We start from the raw sequence: 19284 nt of genomic DNA on the forward strand, positions 1-19284 counted from the left end.
TATGCAGCTGCCTGAAAACTTTATATTATGGGGCAAAAACTACAAATGTTTTAAGAAAGTAAACAACGCAATATTTGAAATCTATTTTTTAAATGTGATCCTAATAATGAAACATTAAGAAGTTGGTAGATTAGAGAAAAATTTAAAAAATTTAAAAAAATCTTTATTTTCGCATTGATTCGACTCTAAATACAACCCTAGCCATACATAAAGGTTCAAAATGGCAGGAGTCAGGGAAAGGAGAAAAAATGGGAGATTATTAGAGCGCATGAGAACATTAAAGGAAGAATTACGAATTTTCTAGTAAATGAGGAATTTAACCCCTTAAGGACAATGGGAGGTCCCAAAACCCATTGAAAACAATGCATTTTGAGCCCGTACATGTACGGGCTTTGTCATTAAGGGGTTAATCTGGAGCCGGCAGACAATTCTCCGGAGGAGACGTTGGAGATTGATTGAGAGAGAAGAAAGAACTTCTGTCTTCAGCAGAATTTCTAATGCCGTGAAGGGTAAAAAAAAAAAAAAACATGAAGCATGAAGACTAGCGAGGAGAAGGTGGCAAAAGCCCAGAGGGTATGGAATGGGGTCATTAATACAATAAATTATCAAAATTTCATCCTTGTTTACCAAGGATTTTCAGAATTTGGTTATTTAATTTTATTGAATTAGATTAATTGATAAAGTAAGGTACAGATTATTATTTTTTTTTCCCGGAGTATCTTTTTTTATTGTTTTTTTTTTTGCACTTCTTTAGTAGTATTGTGATTATATTTTTTATATATAATTTATAATTATAATATTATTTATTATTATTATAATTAAATAAGAGAGAGCAAATCATATTATTGTCAAATATTAATTTATTAAAAATATATTTAATAATATTTATTATTATTATAATTATTATTTTATTATAAATTAAACACACAAAATCATTTACTTTATATTCTAATATGTAATGAATGTTGAAAAAGTCTCCATTCGCACTCGAATTTGTTAAAGCTTATTTTGTTAATTAGAATCAGAACACATACAATGCAAAGTAAGCGATTCCTGTTAACAACACAATAATGTGACAATAAATTTAGATTTCTGGATTGAAAATGCTAATTATTGTCCGCCGATACGAAAATGGACGCATAATATTAAAGTAACAATTTTCATAAAAAACCGATGGATAATGAAATTATTCAGTCTAACAAAGCAAAATCATTGACTTTTTCTTTTTAAAAGTTTAACCAATATCTGGAAAATGTAACTATGACATCAGCCCTGTCACTTTCCCTTAACTAATGGTGTAGAATCCACGATGATGTCATTAGCAGGTTAAGTAATAGAGATAAAAAGGTAAGCAGATTAATGTTATGGGACGAGATAAGTTTAAGGTTTAGTGTTTAGCAAGATAAAGGGGAATTTGGGCGTCATAAAAGATATTTGGTTAATTACTATATGTTTTAGTCTGCCACTGAGGTGTCAAGATGAGTTATTCACATAAAGAGCGGGTCTTAAGTATTCAAAGAGACCGCTGCAACTGGTGCAGGACTCAACGGCATCCATGGGAACTTCCCAGGACAGGCCGCCCAGAAGCGAAGGTAGAAGAGTGAATAATCTGAGACCGGGTCATGGATAAATGAAGGCATGTAAGTAGGGTGCTGGGATGCATAGCGAGGGGCAAAAATAGCCTATAGAAAAATTACAGGGAAAAAATATCTCATAAATATTTTTGTATTTACGCTAGAATTATTATTTTTAGGTCCCGTGTTTCAAAAAATGTACTTTTTTCTGTTTAAAAGTAAAATTAAGTCTGCAAAATCTGAAGGCCGATTCATTTAAATATAATTGCCACTCGTTCCCCACGAAAGCTAATAAATCACTCTAGCCCATTAGTGCTGTATATTGTAATAACGCTATAATCGGAGCGGGCGCTCATATACCTCATTACAGTCCCTTTAATAACAGAGATATTACTCAGCGATCGGGAAAGGGGGGGATTTTAAAATCTTACTCAATAGAAGGGGCATCCATTTTTGGACCTAAAAGTTTGGGCATCCCAGAGAGGGCTAAGAAACCAACATCGCCTTCATTCTGCATCGCTATTAACCCATTAAGGACAATGGGCGGTCCCTAAACTCATTGAAAACAATGCATTTTGAGCATTAAGGGGTTAACAATCAGATGCAACATTGTTTCCAAATAGAAACATAGAATCTGCTGGCAGATCGGCCCCCACCCGGCCCCCGTCTAGTCCCCTGTCTCTCCAGCTGTAAAGACTCAAACCTTAATCAGTCGTTGGTCTCGTCTTAGATTCAGGAGCCGTATGTCTATCCCATGCATGTTTAATACCCCTCACTGTATTACCCTCTACCACTTCTGCTGGGAGGCTGTTCCACTTATCTACCACCCTCTTGGTAAACGAAAATGCCCTTACATTCCATCTAAGTCCCTGCTATTTTCTGATCACAGGTAGCTATTGGGTTAATCTAAGTTACTATCCATGTCTGATCGAGAAATCCAGAGCGATTATTCTGTCTCTTTACTTAACTTCTTCCAGAAAGCGGCATTTGAACAAAGATACTGTGAGCGTCTTGAACATTGTGTTTTGTACCATTGGAGATTGATGCTTCACGTCAAAACTTCCCAACCTCTTTAAACATTTTATACCAAGCAAGAGACTACAAAAGTCTACAAACTGACGGCCCGGCGAGCTCTGGAATCATCTGATTCGAGGCTTAAAAAACTCAGAAATAATTAAGAAATATATATATATATATTTAATTTATTTTATTTTTAGTTCTTATGCAACTTTTAATCCAGTAAAGAGATCACACGTCTCGTATGACAGCTAATGCCATCTTCAACGCGGTTTCTGAGCCCTGTTTTAACACTTGGTATATATATATATATAGATATATATATAGATATATATATATATCTATATATATATATATATACGATCACATAAAAAATCTGAGAATTGCTTGGTTTTGGTTATTTAGAGGGAATTAATTGAAAAATAAACACTTCCCACCCGTTTTATATTCAAAGGAAAACACATTTGGAGCTTTGATTGAAATGAGGTTGGATATTTTGTGATGTTCTTGTTGCTGAGGATAAGACATTAATTTCCCGTTGCTATGGCAACTACAGCAGAATATTTCCTACGTTTAGCAACGAGTTGAAACAAAATATCTCTTTTTTTTTTTTTTTAGCGGAATCTGTGGACAGCGACCGGGCTCGGGGGGCTCTTTCGGGGAGGACAGGTTCGCTCCCCACTTTTGATTAAAGACACATCCATTGGCCGGACAAAGTTGCAATAGAAAGGGTCATTGGGGGGGGGCATTCTATTCCCATAGCAAGACTCCAAAAACTTCGTAATTTTTTTTTTAACATTTTTATTACGTGGCTTTATATATATATATATATATATATATATATATATATATGTGTGAAAATTAAGAAAGCAAACAATCTCACTTTTCTTTAAATATGCAGAAATTCCACTCCTGCGGAGATGTATTTTTTTCCCTCGCGCATGAGACAGGACTTGTCCCTCCCGCCGAAATATCCCGGTTAAGCATCATTTGGTTACCTATCATTAGCGCCCAAACAAATTGTTTACAACCTTCTCGTTAATTAGTTTTTCAGGTTTAGCTGATAGAGCAGAGAACAGCTTGGCAACAAAGTATTAATTGCCAAATGTTAATGATGCTCGTGACATATTAATGGACTCCCCGGCATCTGTTTATGAGCGGGTCTTGTTCGTTTTTTTTTTTTGTTAAACTCTAAAATTAGGAGCATTGCAGTAAAATTGGGTTGAGTTCGCCGTAGTTTTGAGGTTGCAGAGGCTCGGCAGAATGCAGCATTATTATTAAAAGCTAATATATTATAGTAAAAGTCTTCAATAAGTCGTTAGCAATTTGTTGAAACTTCATATCAGACTCAGTGAATTGCAATAATAATTTAAAAGTAATGTTTGGATAAACTTAACCCCTTAAGCACAATGGGCGGTCCCTAACCCCATTGAAAACAATGCATTTTGAGCCCGTACATGTACTGGCTTTGTCATTAAGGGGTTAAAAGGGACACACCAGCCATCGTCAATGCTCGTCAATGCATGTGAAAGCTGAATGGTTGCTTTAGATTTGGAAAAGACTCGCCAAGATGCCAAGTTGGGTTAAGAACTGGCCCCCATCGCTTTTATCCGCACCTTAAGGTGGGGCCATTTCCAAAGAGGCTAAAATAACCCTAACAGCAAATTTGGTAATATCCACTTTATTTCACGAACCTTTATAAGATCAAGAAAATAACATTTCCGCACGCCAAGTGGGACAGGAGACCTCTGGGCTGCCTTGATTTAAAGGTTTTGCTACCAACAGGTATTTTATGTGTTGCACTTGCAGTTCTACATTTCGCCACCAGGGGCCAAACATTAACAAAGATTTTAGCCATTACTGATATCATAACTGGATCCTTTCTGTACTTAATTTATGTTTTTTTCAGGCATTCCTTCGCTGTGGTTTAGGCAGAAATGTATGGAACTGGCACCTTATGGCCCGGGTGGCAAGTAAAGCCGAGTGTCCGCTCGATAAAATACACATCTACATACTAACTCTAAAAGATATACATTTATGCACACGCACACTAACATACTGCACACACACACACACTTATCCTAAAATATCCTGACTCTATCATCAGACATGATTGGATGAGTTTGGGGGTGGAAGAACTTGACCGGCCACACAGGTCCCTGACCTCAACCCCATGGAACACGTTTGGGATGAACCAGAATGGAGATTGTGAGCCGGGCGTCTCGTCCAACATCAGCGCCTGACCAGCTCTACTGGATGAACGGGCAAAATTCCCACAGAAAGTAAATCATATTTTTTCAGAAATGCTTGTTACTTAACAACACAAATGAAGAAGTAGGTTATTTCAAAAGAAATCACAAATTAAAGATTTTTTTTTAAGAAATAAGACTAAACCTTGGATTTGGTTTAAATTTTAAGGCATTTTTATGCCAATTTAAAGGTAATTTTGCTTATTGGTGCAGTGCATGCAGTTGGAGTTAAATAGTTTAATATAGTTATTTATTTTGTTTTTCTCAGTTTAGAAATGCCAATTTATGGCTATTTATTGTTGCTATGGAGACATCAAACTCAATTCCAAGTTTGTGATAATTTGCAGGTTAATACTTTTTTTAAGCTACCTGTCATTCTGTTTGATCAACTCTACTTGAATGCTCCGAGATTTAAGCTGATCCTACTGAGCTGATTAGCAATGAAGCAAAACCTGTACAAAAAAATAATAATGTAATTGGCAATGTGCATTTTATAATCTTGCTCGTTTTATATCAATAATTTTAGGACCTACTCTGTGATTAAATAAAATAAAACATTATGTGCGTTATGAGTAAGATGTACAACCTGGTATATTTTGGGGGCAGAAACTGGCCAGGAGGCAATAATCCTCTGAGCAGATGTAATGATTTGAGGCTGCAGTTCCACATACAGCCACCAGGGTGTCTACTGTTACAAGAACTTTTTGTTTAAGATAAGACTGGATTAGACCAAAAGACATGTTGACTTTCAAATGTTCTTAGGGCTGCCTTATGACTGGATCACCAGGCTGGCGATTGTTTAATCCACAAGGCTGGAATTGCCCCGACCCCTATCCTCCAGGACTCATTAAAGATAAAGATGACCCTAACTTCCTGTTCTCTGGAGTTATCCCCCCCCCCATTAACATCACATTCCATATATCCCTTGTTTTCCCTTTGAGAAAATTCATTAACAGGAATATCCGCAGACACCCCTATATCACGCATATATTGTTGACCTTATTTGCATGTGCCTACCCAGAATCCCTTGTGGTTGTGGCAGCACCATGAGATTTCTGAGGGAAAAACAAGCCTTCTGGCATGTCTGGTGTCTGTAGATGGGTGTTTAATAATACTACCCCCTTAATTTTAGTGGAAGGGTTTTCCCATCACCTTTACTCACCATAACTTATGTAATGGTATATATCTAATATAATAAAATATTATTATTTTTTTTTAATTTTATTTTCCTCCCCACATGTTGTGCATAGACATCTGGCTACATATACATTTCCTACAATGTATCACATACCGCAACACGGAAAGGTAGCCGAGCACTTACTACGGTGTATGGGAGAAATCGCTTACCCTTTGTGACCAAATATTCTGGAATTTTCAAATTGTACAGATTAAGCACCATCATTAGGACTCAGCAAAGATTTTGTACTCAAGCAAACCAAGTGAATATCTTTATTGTGAATTTATGGGTTTTGGTTAATTAACGATGTCCTGATCAAAGAATTTTGCGATATTAGATTGCGGCGACTTTCAAACATTCTTCAAATTCATGTCGTCAGAAGCCTAATTGATAAAATGAACTTTCCATTTAACGGTCAGCAACGGTTTTTTCTATCCCTTTGCTAACTTTTATGGAAATCATATCCTTTAATCCAGACGTAGATAATATAGTTGTCAACTCTGGCAAATCGTGTCCAAGCGACATCTCTCGCAGATGTGATTTGCTGCTTTCTTAATTAATGACCCAAACTGCTTAGCTGTTACCTGGTGCGGCCATACGTAGTGAATTTATTTTACTAGATTTATTCGTCTAGGCTGGAATATGCACGCAAGCAAAATTCTGCAAAGCACTCAATTACAGAAGTAATCAAGCCCAGGAATAGATTATGACGGAGGAAAAGTTCAGTGCAGAACAGAGACGAATCATCAATAAAAAATAAAAAAAAGGGCCAATTAAAAAAAAAAAATCGTGTTTTAGTAAATTTGAAATGATAATTCATGAAAAGTATGTCAGGCCAAAATTAAAATCTATTGAGCGTCCAACCTTGCGCAAGGACACCATTGGAATTGAGCTTAAGTACTTAGCTTAAGGAGAAGCTGCAGCTCCGCATTAGATTGAGAGTGTATTATAAGTGTTATAAGTTTGTGTATTAGCATGAATGTGTATGTGTAAGCATTTGTGTGTGACCATAAATGTGACCATAAATGTGTTTGTGTGTTAGCGTGAATGTGTATGTGTTTGTGTGATAGCATGAATGTCAATGTGTGTTTGAGAGCATGCGTTTGTATGAGTGAGTATGAGAGTGTACGTGTGACTGTATGAGGGGATGTGCATGTTAGCATGATTGTGTGTGAGTGTGTGTTACTGAGCATGTGTAAGTATGTGTTAGCGTGTATATGTGGGTTAGTGTGAGTGTGTCTGTGCTTATGTGAGTTACAGGAGGGGCAAAGGGGTCGATGAGACCACTCGGCTTTACCACGCATGCCAGAAGGTGCCAGCCCTCTCCTAATCAAACCTTAATCAGTCGTTGGTCTCATCTTAGATTCAGGAGCCATTTGCTTATTCCATGCATGTTTAATACCCTCACTGTATTACCCTCTACCACTTCTACTGGGTGGCTGTTCTTCTTTTCAACTACTCTCTCACTAAACCAAAATTTCTCTGAATCGCCTTATTTCTCCTTATTTAAAATAAACTTCCCTCCTTTAAATGTATTTAAATGTTTCTATCCCGCCCCCCCTCTATTTTCTCTTTTATCCATATTATTAACCCAAACAGCAAGAACAGAACTACAAATCTCATAACCTTCAAAAGAAGGATCCCCTCCACGTATAATTGGGTCTGTTCCTATAGGAGAAAAAAAAAGTTGGATTTTTTCTTCACTAGGATTCCAGTTAAGGAGCAAATCCAATTAATTTACTGTTTCAATTCACACGACACATTTTCAAGATTGATTTCCTGTGTAATTAGCAAGCAAACATGAGCAACAGTCAAATCACCATCCAACGCTACAATAGAAAGGCCAAAAGCGAGCGTCATGTTTTCCATGACTGATTTATTCCTTGTGATAATGGAGGAGTGTGAAGAATGTGTGGTCAATCAAACCATCATTCATCTCGACCTGATTCAGGTGGATGAATGGGAATGAAGTTTCTCCCGTTAGTAGAACTTCTAGACGTCTTCTGTGTTGAATGGAGCTCCTTCAGGTTAGAGAGGTTTTTTTGGACATGTCATTAATAGTATAATATAGAAACTTGTAAGTTCTGTCAAGGAGGGTAAATTAATGTCAGGGTGTACGAGGGTAGGATGAGTACAATAGGGAACATAGCTCGCTCTTCTCTGTTTATAACATAGAAGTTGAAGGCAGATTGGAACCATTCTATTCTGCCTGTTTTTCTAAGAAATGTATCAGTCTCTTCTTAATCTTGGTCTCTTCATAGATTCAGGTGCCATACGCCTATGCCATGCATGCTGTGTGCACCACTTCTCCTGGAAGGCTGTTCCACTTAATGACCACCCTTTGAGTAAATAATATGAATATTTTGAAAATACAAAAAAACAGCTGAACTGGTTCATTTACATGATTTTAGTTATTTCATCCAGAGTCACACTTTATACCCTTTGATACACAGGATTCAAAAAGTTTCAATTTTATACCAGGGCTGATAGTACTTAAAGTAGCCACAGCCATTTATAGATACATTTGTTGGCTATTAAGAGATGTGCAACACCGGCTCACGTTCCCCAACAATATAGCGGAACAATTCCCAAGAATCGTCCCTCCTCGACGATTCCCCCTACTGCTTTATATATGTGTGGTTGGGATGGGGCTTCTTAGAAGAACATGGCTATATGTGAAGGGCGGCGGTGGAAAGTTTCAGATGGTTCTAGATGTCACTATGAACATAAGGATATCATAACGTCCTCTGGATCTCCCGTAATCAGTTGGGATACCGAGAGCCTTGGACAACCGAAGGAGTTCATCAGTATGTCTGATTCTATATGTAACATCGTCTGTGTAACACCATCCAACACATTACACATTGGGCTTGAACGACTCGCAGAGAACAAGATATACGGCGGCTAACTTGTTACATGGCATTCCATACTGACGTTAAATTCCAAGGTGACTTCTCCAAATTGATACATTTCCATTTTTAAAATTCTTTTTTATATATATATATAAACGTTGCATTTGTTCAGAAAAATATAAGCAATCAAAATGACATAGAATGTTTCGGAAACGTTTTACCGTTAATACCGATGGAATGTGAGAAACCAGGATAGAAATATCGAACGAGCAAGCAATCATTGCTTTTAAAATATATTCCCATAAAAAAAGAAAAGGCAAGGCTTCTCTGTATGAAGTTAGCCCTGGAGTTGCTTACGACGCGCTTAAAAATGAAGGTCAGGCCATTGAAAGTTGTCCTCATTGATCAAAGCACCAGTGAATGTCGATACATTTCTCCTATGTCTGTGTCACGGCACATGAGCGCACATCGAGCAAAGAGCTTTATGGTTAATTCCCTCTCCGTGCATAGAAAATCCTCATTAATTTTCAGCCGTTGACGTTCCTCACATGAGAGGTTTGTTCCGTTACAATCTCCGCCAGACCGCCAGCTGACAGGTCCACTCTGCGGATATTTCTGATGAGGAACAAGAGGAGAATGTTCTGCTTGAAAGAATACCTTTTATTTCAAATTCCTCTCGAAATCCTCAAGTTATAATTGCGTAATCAGCTCTTTCTTGACAAAGACTCAGGAAAGAATAAAATTAGAGCTCATGAATTAATTTTTGCAAGAAGTTTTGTTGTGTGCGGAAACTGGGAAATATTTACTCATTCCCTGGAATGTAGCGTCCGTATTTTGACTTCTTCTCATTCTAATTCTAGCTCTCCCCAGAATACTTACATTAATCATTTTCAATGGAAAAAAAAGGCTTTAGTCAGCCTAATTTTTGAATAAAACAACTTTTTGAAAACTTTTGGGGGAAAGAATGTAACAAATTTAGAGGAGAGTCTATTATGACCCCTTCTAATCCTCAGCACATATCATTATCAATGTGGTGACATGGCCTTCTTTTCTCTGGGTGACATGGTCTTCTTTTCTCTGGGTGACATGGTCTTCTTTTCTCTGGGCGACATGGCCTTCTTTTCTCTGGGTGACATGGTCTTCTTTTCTCTGGGTGACATGGTCTTTTCTCTGGGTGACATGGTCTTCTTTTCTCTGGGTGACATGGACTTCTTTTCTCTGGATGACATGGCCTTCTTTTCTCTGGATGACATGGCCTTCTTTTCTCTGGATGACATGGTCTTCTTTTCTCTGGGCGACATGGCCTTCTTTTCTCTGGGTGACATGGCCTTCTTTTCTCTGGGCGACATGGCCTTCTTTTCTCTGGGTGACATGGTCTTCTTTTCTCTGGATGACATGGTCTTCTTTTCTCTGGGTGACATGGCCTTCTTTTCTCTGGATGACGTGGCCTTCTTTTCTCTGAGTGACATGGCCTTCTTTTCTCTGGGTGACATGGCCTTCTTTTCTCTGGGTGACATGGCCTTCTTTTCTCTGGGTGACATGGCCTTCTTTTCTCTGGATGACATGGCCTTCTTTTCTCTGGATGGCATGGCCTTCTTTTCTCTGGGTGACATGACCTTCTTTCCTCTGGATGACATGGCCTTCTTTTCTCCGGGTGCCATGGCCTTCTTTTCTCTGGGTGACATGGCCTTCTTTTCTCTGGGTGACATGGCCTTCTTTTCTCTGGGTGACATGGCCTTCTTTTCTCTGGGTGACATGGCCTTCTTTTTTATACCCATCGTATGTCCAAACGGCATTTATTTTGCAATTACTTTAGTTTTGTTACAGAATCAAAACCCCGAATTTAAAAGCTGTATATATATATATAGATAATTTATAATAATAATTCAGAAGATTGATGCACAAAAATCAACAGAAATTTTAAATAATTTGGTATTAATTTGCGCCACAGAACACTTAGACGTCACAATGTGTCGTGATATGTTCTCTGTATTCACGTGAAAATCAGGAAGCGGTAAAATATTCGCTATAAGTAACGGGAAACTTACGGCTGTCGAGAAGTCGGCCTTTCGCGATCCGCTTGCCCCAACAAGATTCATTGTTAATCGTTAACCGCGCTACGTGACTGAACTCTTGTGTCATGGTTGAGATATAATCCATGGAGAAACCATTTATCGCAAAATAAAACGGTCACTCCAAGGAGTGCGCTCACTCTGAGGCTCTTTAAATATTAACCCCTTAATAGCCAACAGCTCAGATTTAATTGCGGCGACTGGCTAATGGTAGAAACCCGAATGGATCTAGCAACGAAAGCCACTACTTGTCAGGAGGTTAAAAGTATTGTGAATGAAGTCACCTGTATTCAAGCAGGGATTCCAGCTGCGCTATATCATTTAATCAGAGGAGGATATGAAAGAGTGGGCTTCAGACTGTGTGACCTTGAGAATCTGCTTATTTAGGGTAAAAACCGTTACAACCCATTCACCCTGAGCCTCGGGACATATTAACCCTTTACTATGCCATTCCAAAGACTCTATAGCAGTGACTTGTTAATGGTGACAGACATGTTGTTCTTATGACCACCAAGACTTATCAGGAGGTAAAGATATTCTGAATTGTCATCTTTATTCAAGCAGAGATCTTGGCTTTGACTAACACGTATGAATTACTTGTCTATAAAGTATCCTCAATGAATCAATAAATCAATTTCTCAATTAATATTATAATGGCTTTCACTCTAAGTATTCACGAGTCTCTAAGCGCAAATCATCCGCTATGTGGATAAAGAGGGATTTTATGACTACTGGCCGTATTTTACTATAAATGAACTTGTCCTGTGAAAGATTGGGCAAATATTCGCAGTCTTTATGTCTGAAATGAACTGGAGGACCCTTACAGCTCTGACATCATTGACAGCGAGGGATCTATGATGTAATAAGCCGGGCGTATGATATTTGAGGTCCAAAAAACATTAGATATGTGATATTTCTCATTGAATTGTAGTCAAATAACAAATCTGATTGGGTATTATGAAGGATTTTCCAAATGGGTCTAATCTATTGGCAAATCCCATGTTTCTATGTAAATACTCACTTTCTTGGATTCCTAAATTATAAAGTTGTAGCTTTTTTAGTCTCCTGCATATAACCGATTGGATATTCCAATTTCCCCTTGAAAATCATGGTCACCATCGTGGAAATTGCATGAAAAAAACCCTAAAATAATGTATTATTCATCAAGGAAAATTACTAAGCTAATGGGTTCAGTCAAAATGAGGTCCGCCGTTGTCAAAAGAGGTACGTTCACAAGCCACAGGAATTGGTCAGTCGCAATCAAGACAAAAATGTATTGAGTTGTATTGACCAAGAACTCCATTATACCAAGCGAGATGGCGGGCTCGGCCACCGGTCTGCATGACCAACTGAACTAATGTTGACCAACTCAGTATTGGTTGATCTCAACTCAACAGCCACTCAACGGGAAACTCCCAATGCCCAACTCTGCTCAGCTGACTCAACTTGGTAGAAACCTTTTGCGAATAGACAAACTTCTGTTGATGGAGGCTCAGTCCATCGCTTAAGTTGAGTTACTCAACTTATGACTTGAGCTTAAGTGAATAGATCTGGAAGGAAATCATTAGTTTGTGTGTAATTTGATGAAAACAACCATTAACGGACGTCCGCGGAAAACGTATGGTCCGCTGTCACAGACATCTGACGGAGACGTAAAAGTTCAGAGGACATCTGGAATCTTAATCCTAACATTCTAATTTTCCAAAGCGGCATCACGCGTCTGAACGCTACGGGGATCCGAGAGTGTCTCTCAAGCTGCAGTTTGAAGTTCTTAATTCTTCTGGCAGGCTAATAAATTGTACAGATGGAAATTCAGATGCAACCTACTGAAAAAAAAAAATATAATTTAATTTGCAATTTCATTTTATAGTCAATATCTACCTGTGGTTTTAATGCGAGGAACAGGACCAGAATTGTTACATTAAAGATGATAGACAGACAGGTTTTAAAGCGTGTGGGTTATTTAACCCCATATTAACCTTAACCCCTTGATGACAAAGCCCGTACATGTACGGGCTCAAAATGCATTGTTTTCAATGGGTTTAGGGGCCGCCCTCTGTCCTTAAGGGGTTAAATAAGATGGAATTACCCAGTGTTTTAGCTTAAACTGGATAAATAAAACATATATTAAAAAAGGATAGCTTATGAAGTCTTACCGCGCAGGATTAAACGGATTCGGCCAACATACTGAGCTGACAGAGAAAAAAAAATAAATATAAAATAAATAAAATAATAGATTTTCAGCACCATTAATGGAAAGTATAATATTCATTTTTTAATGGCTATACATAGAAATGTATATATATATATGATATATATATATATGATATATATATATATGATATATATATATATATATATATATATATATATATATATATATATATATATAACGATGATCTGCGGCATAATTGAATGTACCCATATCATAAAGTGTAAAAGTCAAGGCCGAGCGATAATGGTCAAAGTGCAGGAATAGACTACAATCAACACTTTTCTTTTCTATGCCAGATCACATATTTCTCAAAAACTGATTAGGAGAATAATTCGTAAAATTGAACTAAATTTGGATTTTTATGCTAAAACTGGAACGGCGTCAATGACAGCATCAGAGACGGAAGCAGACGAGGGTCGTGTAGGCGTCGGAAGAGACTTTATCCTTCATAAAACCAGCAGAAGGCAATCAACGTAAGGATTGTCCACGAAAGCTATAGATATAGACTTGGAAATGCACTCAATACCTGTCCAGGTAGATAAACCCATACTGGAAATTCTTCAAGGACATTTGTCCAAGCCTACGATAAGATAATATATACATGGATATAAGGACCTCCTCCGCTGGTGGGACTCGTACCTGGATACAAATGAATGATAACGTTCCATCCCATCAATAAGTAACCATTTTTTCTTGTAGGATCTCCTTTGAAGTTTGTCACGGCATTGTATCAAAGAACCAAACGCAACAAACGCAAAACGCCATCTTTTTAATTGATTATCGTTACATTTGGATATCGTTCCTGGCTTTTTTTTAATGAACTTATTAGTCTAATGGTCTGGTAATAACGTTCGTGAGGAGTACCATCAATGATTGCCTGTTCTTCCAGCACGGATACGTCCATCTTCGTATAATTAATCAAGGCGGAATAATGAAAGCCAACGGTCCTTGCTTGTCAATTGGACGTGTAATTGGATTTTACCAATGTCCATATAAATTGGATGACCCCTAAAAAAAAAAAAAAAAAAAACCCTACAAGCCTACGGCTCTTATTAGCATGTGGTAGAATTACAACGCCGTCTTCTTCTTCTGGAACCGGATCGACACTTCAAAGGCAGATATGAACTCAAAGCCATTAGTAATTTCTGTTGTACAGAAGAAAGCCCCGGGGCCCGCAGTCTTAATTATGTTAACCCCTTAATGACAAAGCCCGTACATGTACGGGCCCGAAATGCATTGTTTTCAATGGGTTTAGGGACCGTCCATTGTCCTTAAGGGGTTAATCACATCATCTATCTTAATGCAGAAAAGTGAATAATCCTTCCAAGTAATAAGTATGTTGATTATTGTAACTCTGGCTTTTTTTTGTCTTGTTTTTTAGTTGTAGAAAGGTCAGATATGTAGTACATCATCGTCATCATCCCGGCTCTATCGTAACAACTCGAACCAGGTTCTTAAAAGGAATGCAGAATTATACGGCAGATCGGCCCCATTCGGCCCCCGTCTAGTCTGCCAGTTTCTCCTGCTGTAACGACTCAAACCTTAATCAGTTGTTGGTCTCGTCTTAGATTCAGGAGCCGTATGTCTATCCCATGCATGTTTAATACCCTCTCTGTATAAAGCTCTACCAACTGTACTGGGAGGCTGCTCCATTTATCTACCACCATCTCAGTGAAGTAAAGCTTCCTTACGTTCCATCTAAGAATCGAACCCTCTAAATGCTTCTATCATATCGTTTCTCTATTCTTCCGTCCCAGTTGTAATATATATATATATTTTTGTTTATTATTATTTATTGTTTATTATATATAACGTACAAGATAAATGAAAGGATTTTAAGAGTCTCCTGCCACGAAGAAACATCAAAGATCGGAACATGATAGTTGATTGAAGGTCAGCGATACCAAATCATTTAACATTTTTTTTTTTTACATAACATCATTGATTAAAAATGTAGATTTGGTTAACTTGTATCGAATAAAAATGGTATTTATTATCAAAAGAACTCCATTTTACCCTGAAAAGAAACGCTATGTATAGCAGGTGATTTTTATATCAGTCGAGTGGCCTCGCTGCGACCTTCGTAGCCGGTGGGCCTATTTAATGTTCTGACTCTCGTCGGATCGAATATGTCGGGCTGGAAGCATGCGCAGTCACAGAACATTGGCAGGAATATGTAATTCCTTCTTAATGATGGCTTCCTAACCTCCCGTCTAATTAATGAATGCATTTAACATGAGAAATAATGAGACGTACCCAACTACCTGTACAAACGGCTGCTCTTAAACTTCTGTCGGAACATCTGTTTCTGATTTAAAAGCCGGCGATGGATGATCTGAAAATAGACTGATGCTGGCAGACGGTAAATGTTTGGATTTATTGAAAACGAGTACGGCTCCAGATTATCATGAAATAAGCTTTAGGTAACGTGCGCATGCATTGGGGGAAATCCAATGAAATTAACAGTTTATGTATATAGATTTATCGTATAAGAGAAGCTAAGCAGAGGTGAGAGGAGAGAAGGGCGAGTAGGAAAAGGAAATGGATACAGGGAAGAAGGGAGGAAAGGAGTAATGAGCCTTCACGCTCCAGCTACTCGGAGCCTTCACTTTTCAGGATGTGGGTGGGCGGGTCTACTGACAGTGGGTGGTCCCGCTGATGTTGGTGGGCGGTCCTGCTGATGTTGGTGGGTGGTCTGATGGTGACGGTGGGCGGTCTGATGGTGACGGTGGGCGGTCTGATGGTGACGGTGGGTGGTAGGGAAGTGGGCGGGGGCTGGGGACTCCCGCGACCCGGACATTCTTCGCGGTGACTTGGAGACCCCGGAAAACAGTGCTTCACTCGGAGTCTCCAGGCAAAACCCGGAGAGTTCCCGGGTAAAGAGAGACAAGGGAGTCGGTAAAAGAAGAAATGGAATTAGCAGGGGGTACTTTGTAACTAAAGATACTAGTTGGGGGGCAGTTAGGAGGGAGGGAGCGAAGGGGGGGCTTAAAGGTGCTGAGGAGAGAAAAATGGGCAGCTAGGGGTGTTGGGAGGAACTAGAAGGACGAATAGGGGTGGCAAGCAGATGAGAGAAGAGGCAGTTTATGGGGCAACAGTGAGAATGGACGGAACCCTGCAGAATGAGCCACATTTCCCCAGCTGAATGGAGGGATTTCCACGGGTCCTAGTGGTGTAATTGTAACTTCACAAGAAAGATCATAATTCTTAGGGAAATTACTTAATACCTTTAAGCGTCTGACTTCTTTAACTCTTTAGGGGATAGAGCCGTGCAGCAGGCCCGTGACGCTCACAGCCGACATATGAGCAATAATCATATTATCCCTCGGCTCCTTAATAAATCATCCGGATCGGCTTGTTTTTCTCCTTTATGATTTGCGGTGAACTAAATACTAATTAGTTGTTTGAATGTAGAAAGCAGCTTTGTTTAATGTTGTCTATCCGAATCTGCTTTATTCGCACCTGGGGCAATATTGGCAGGTGTTTACCCTGCACTATTTATATAAATGCCACTTTCTTCCTCATAGAGAGCATTTGCCTTATTATTCAATCAAACAATAAAGGAATCTTATTACCATTTATCCTGCCACCTGCACTAATAAAGGCTTTGGGAGATAGGTGGGGGGGCACATTGCATTAGCACACAAAGTGTTAATTAACTGGTTACGCTTCTCAACTGTTTTCATGCCAGACAGTAACGTGCAAAAAAGGTCCAAACAGCAGTCCAAACTCTCACCATCTTAATAACTTTTTAAAAATATTGCGCCGTTTTCCTTTTTAAAAACCGTTCTAGTTTTTGCCCCATAATATAAAGTTTTCAGGCAGCTTCATATCAGCCGTTTGTATGATTCTCGCTCTGTTATCTGATTCCCGATCTACTAGACAAACACCCTGACTCCTAATTCGGCCTGAAAGGGAGCTCAGTCAAATGACTCAGTCTTAATCACCCAGTCGGACACACTGATTAATGAAAGTCTATGGAGGAACGGACTTCATTAGCATCGCCATAAAGCATCAGCTCAGTGTGGTGTTTGAGCCGGGAAAGTCACCCAAAATATCACATGAGTGACAGCAACGGCGCCTCCAGGTCTACAGATACAGGGAGTTTATTGGAACAAAATGAGATAAAACCATTTTTTTTTCAATGCCGACTGACATTATTGTATACAGCACTGGGGGTTATATTATTGTATATAGCGCTGGGGGGTTATATTACTGCAGGGAACCAATTGCCTTTTAGGCTGATTAACCCCTTCCGTACCAGTGACGTACCTGGTACTTCCTGGTTGGGTGTCACCAACAGACCTGGACGTTCCAGGTACGTCATCGATGATGCGCGATCCAGCGTCGCTATGGGCGCTGAGATCGCGAGGGGCGGCTGCTACTGACCACTGGGTGTCCCCAGCAATGCGTAGCAGCCACTCCCCCTCAAACCCGTGCACGTGATCACTTTGATGCAACTCACAAGCACCGAATAAAAATATTTAAATAAAACTTATGTCTTCAGAGCGCCGTTATGGAAGAGGTTAAAAGGGAGATCACTGATCACCAAGCAGAGCCATTATTATTTATTTATTTATTGTTTTATATAGTGCCATCAAATTCTGTAGCGTTACGGAGGACTGTTCTGACTCTCTACAGCATTCTTCTGCCCAGCACTGTGGGTAATTAAATTGATGTTACGTCCCAGCACTCACCATTATGGACCGCAGCATGGTGGTGCTGCCCCAGGTTAGGCCTCGGGTAACTCCAAAGAGAAATACGGCGTGTCCCAGAATCGGGTACCATGAGCGAAAGGAGAGCAGGCGTTCCACCCATGGAACCCGGGCAAAGCGTGACATAAAGCTGCCAAAATGGCGCAGGATATTTAAGTACGCCGTCTGCTTCCCTCCTTCTTACCCTCTTGTCTTTCCTGGCAAACACACAGATAAAGTTTTTTCTTTATTCTTCAGTGGAGCGTCTCTGTTAAAAGACCAGGGGATACAATGTCACAAAACTATATGAGCTTTTCCAAAAGTGAGAAATACAGAAGGATGAACCGCCTAGGAACCTATTCATCAAGACAATCCAACGTTATTCATAGTGAAGGCAAATGCATTTTCTTATGCTACAGGGAAGCGAATGCCTGTGTTTAACACGCTTGAGTCAACAAAAACCTATTAAGTGTGTTTGGATCTTCAGTGCAGAGTTCACATTTATCATCAGGGCTGGTTTGCCACAGGGAAAATACTGTATGAGTCAATGCCTTCATCTCCAGGTCCCCGAACTTGCTTTGCAGTTACTAGCGGGTCGCTGTTAAGTTCTGCATGTCACAGAGAGACAGTACAAACCAAAGATCTTTATATATATATTTTTATATATATATAAATAACTTAAAATTAAGGGGTAGTAGAAGCATTATTAAACAATCATCTACAGACACCAGACAAGCCAGACCTCTTACCTGAGTTTTGTCTAAAGGCTGTCTTGTACAGCGGGCAATTACTTTCAAGGGATCCATGTATAAAGTGGATATAGAGGCAAAAGGAGAGCATTGTTGACCTTATTTGCATGCGCCTACCCAGAATCCCTTGTGGTTGTGGCAGCACCATGAGATTTCTCAGGGAAAAACAAACCGTCTGGCATGTCTGGTGTCTGTAGATGAGTGATTAATAATACTTCTACTACCCCCTTAATTTTAGTGGAAGGGTTTCCATCACCTTTACTCACCATAACTTATATAATGGTATTTCTTGGCTACCCCATGCCGCAAGTATTTCATATGTATCATAACCTTATATTGGTGAGTTCTGTTAGAGTTGACAAAGTGATCTGTGAGCAGTGCTATGGTTATCTCTTTAAGCTTTTCTTAAATACTGTACCTTATCTGCATGCGCCTACCCAGAATCCCTTTTGGTTGTGGCTTTTGGCTGCAGAAATAGTAGTATTAATGCAACTTAAAATGAGTCTGTTGTGCCTCCTGCTTCTGGTAAGTGTGTCCGTGTGGCTAATGCCTCAGTGTCACATAATGCAACATTTCATGACCCCCACTGTGGTCCCACCTAGATGTTAAGCTGACGCCGGTATGTAGTGTTCTCCTGGAATCTGCCAAAGATTCCTTCAGCAGACTTTCAGATGGCGAAGTGTAA

The sequence above is a fragment of the Spea bombifrons genome, chromosome 11 (assembly GCF_027358695.1).
Source record: "Spea bombifrons isolate aSpeBom1 chromosome 11, aSpeBom1.2.pri, whole genome shotgun sequence".
NCBI classification, from domain to species: domain Eukaryota; kingdom Metazoa; phylum Chordata; class Amphibia; order Anura; family Pelobatidae; genus Spea; species Spea bombifrons.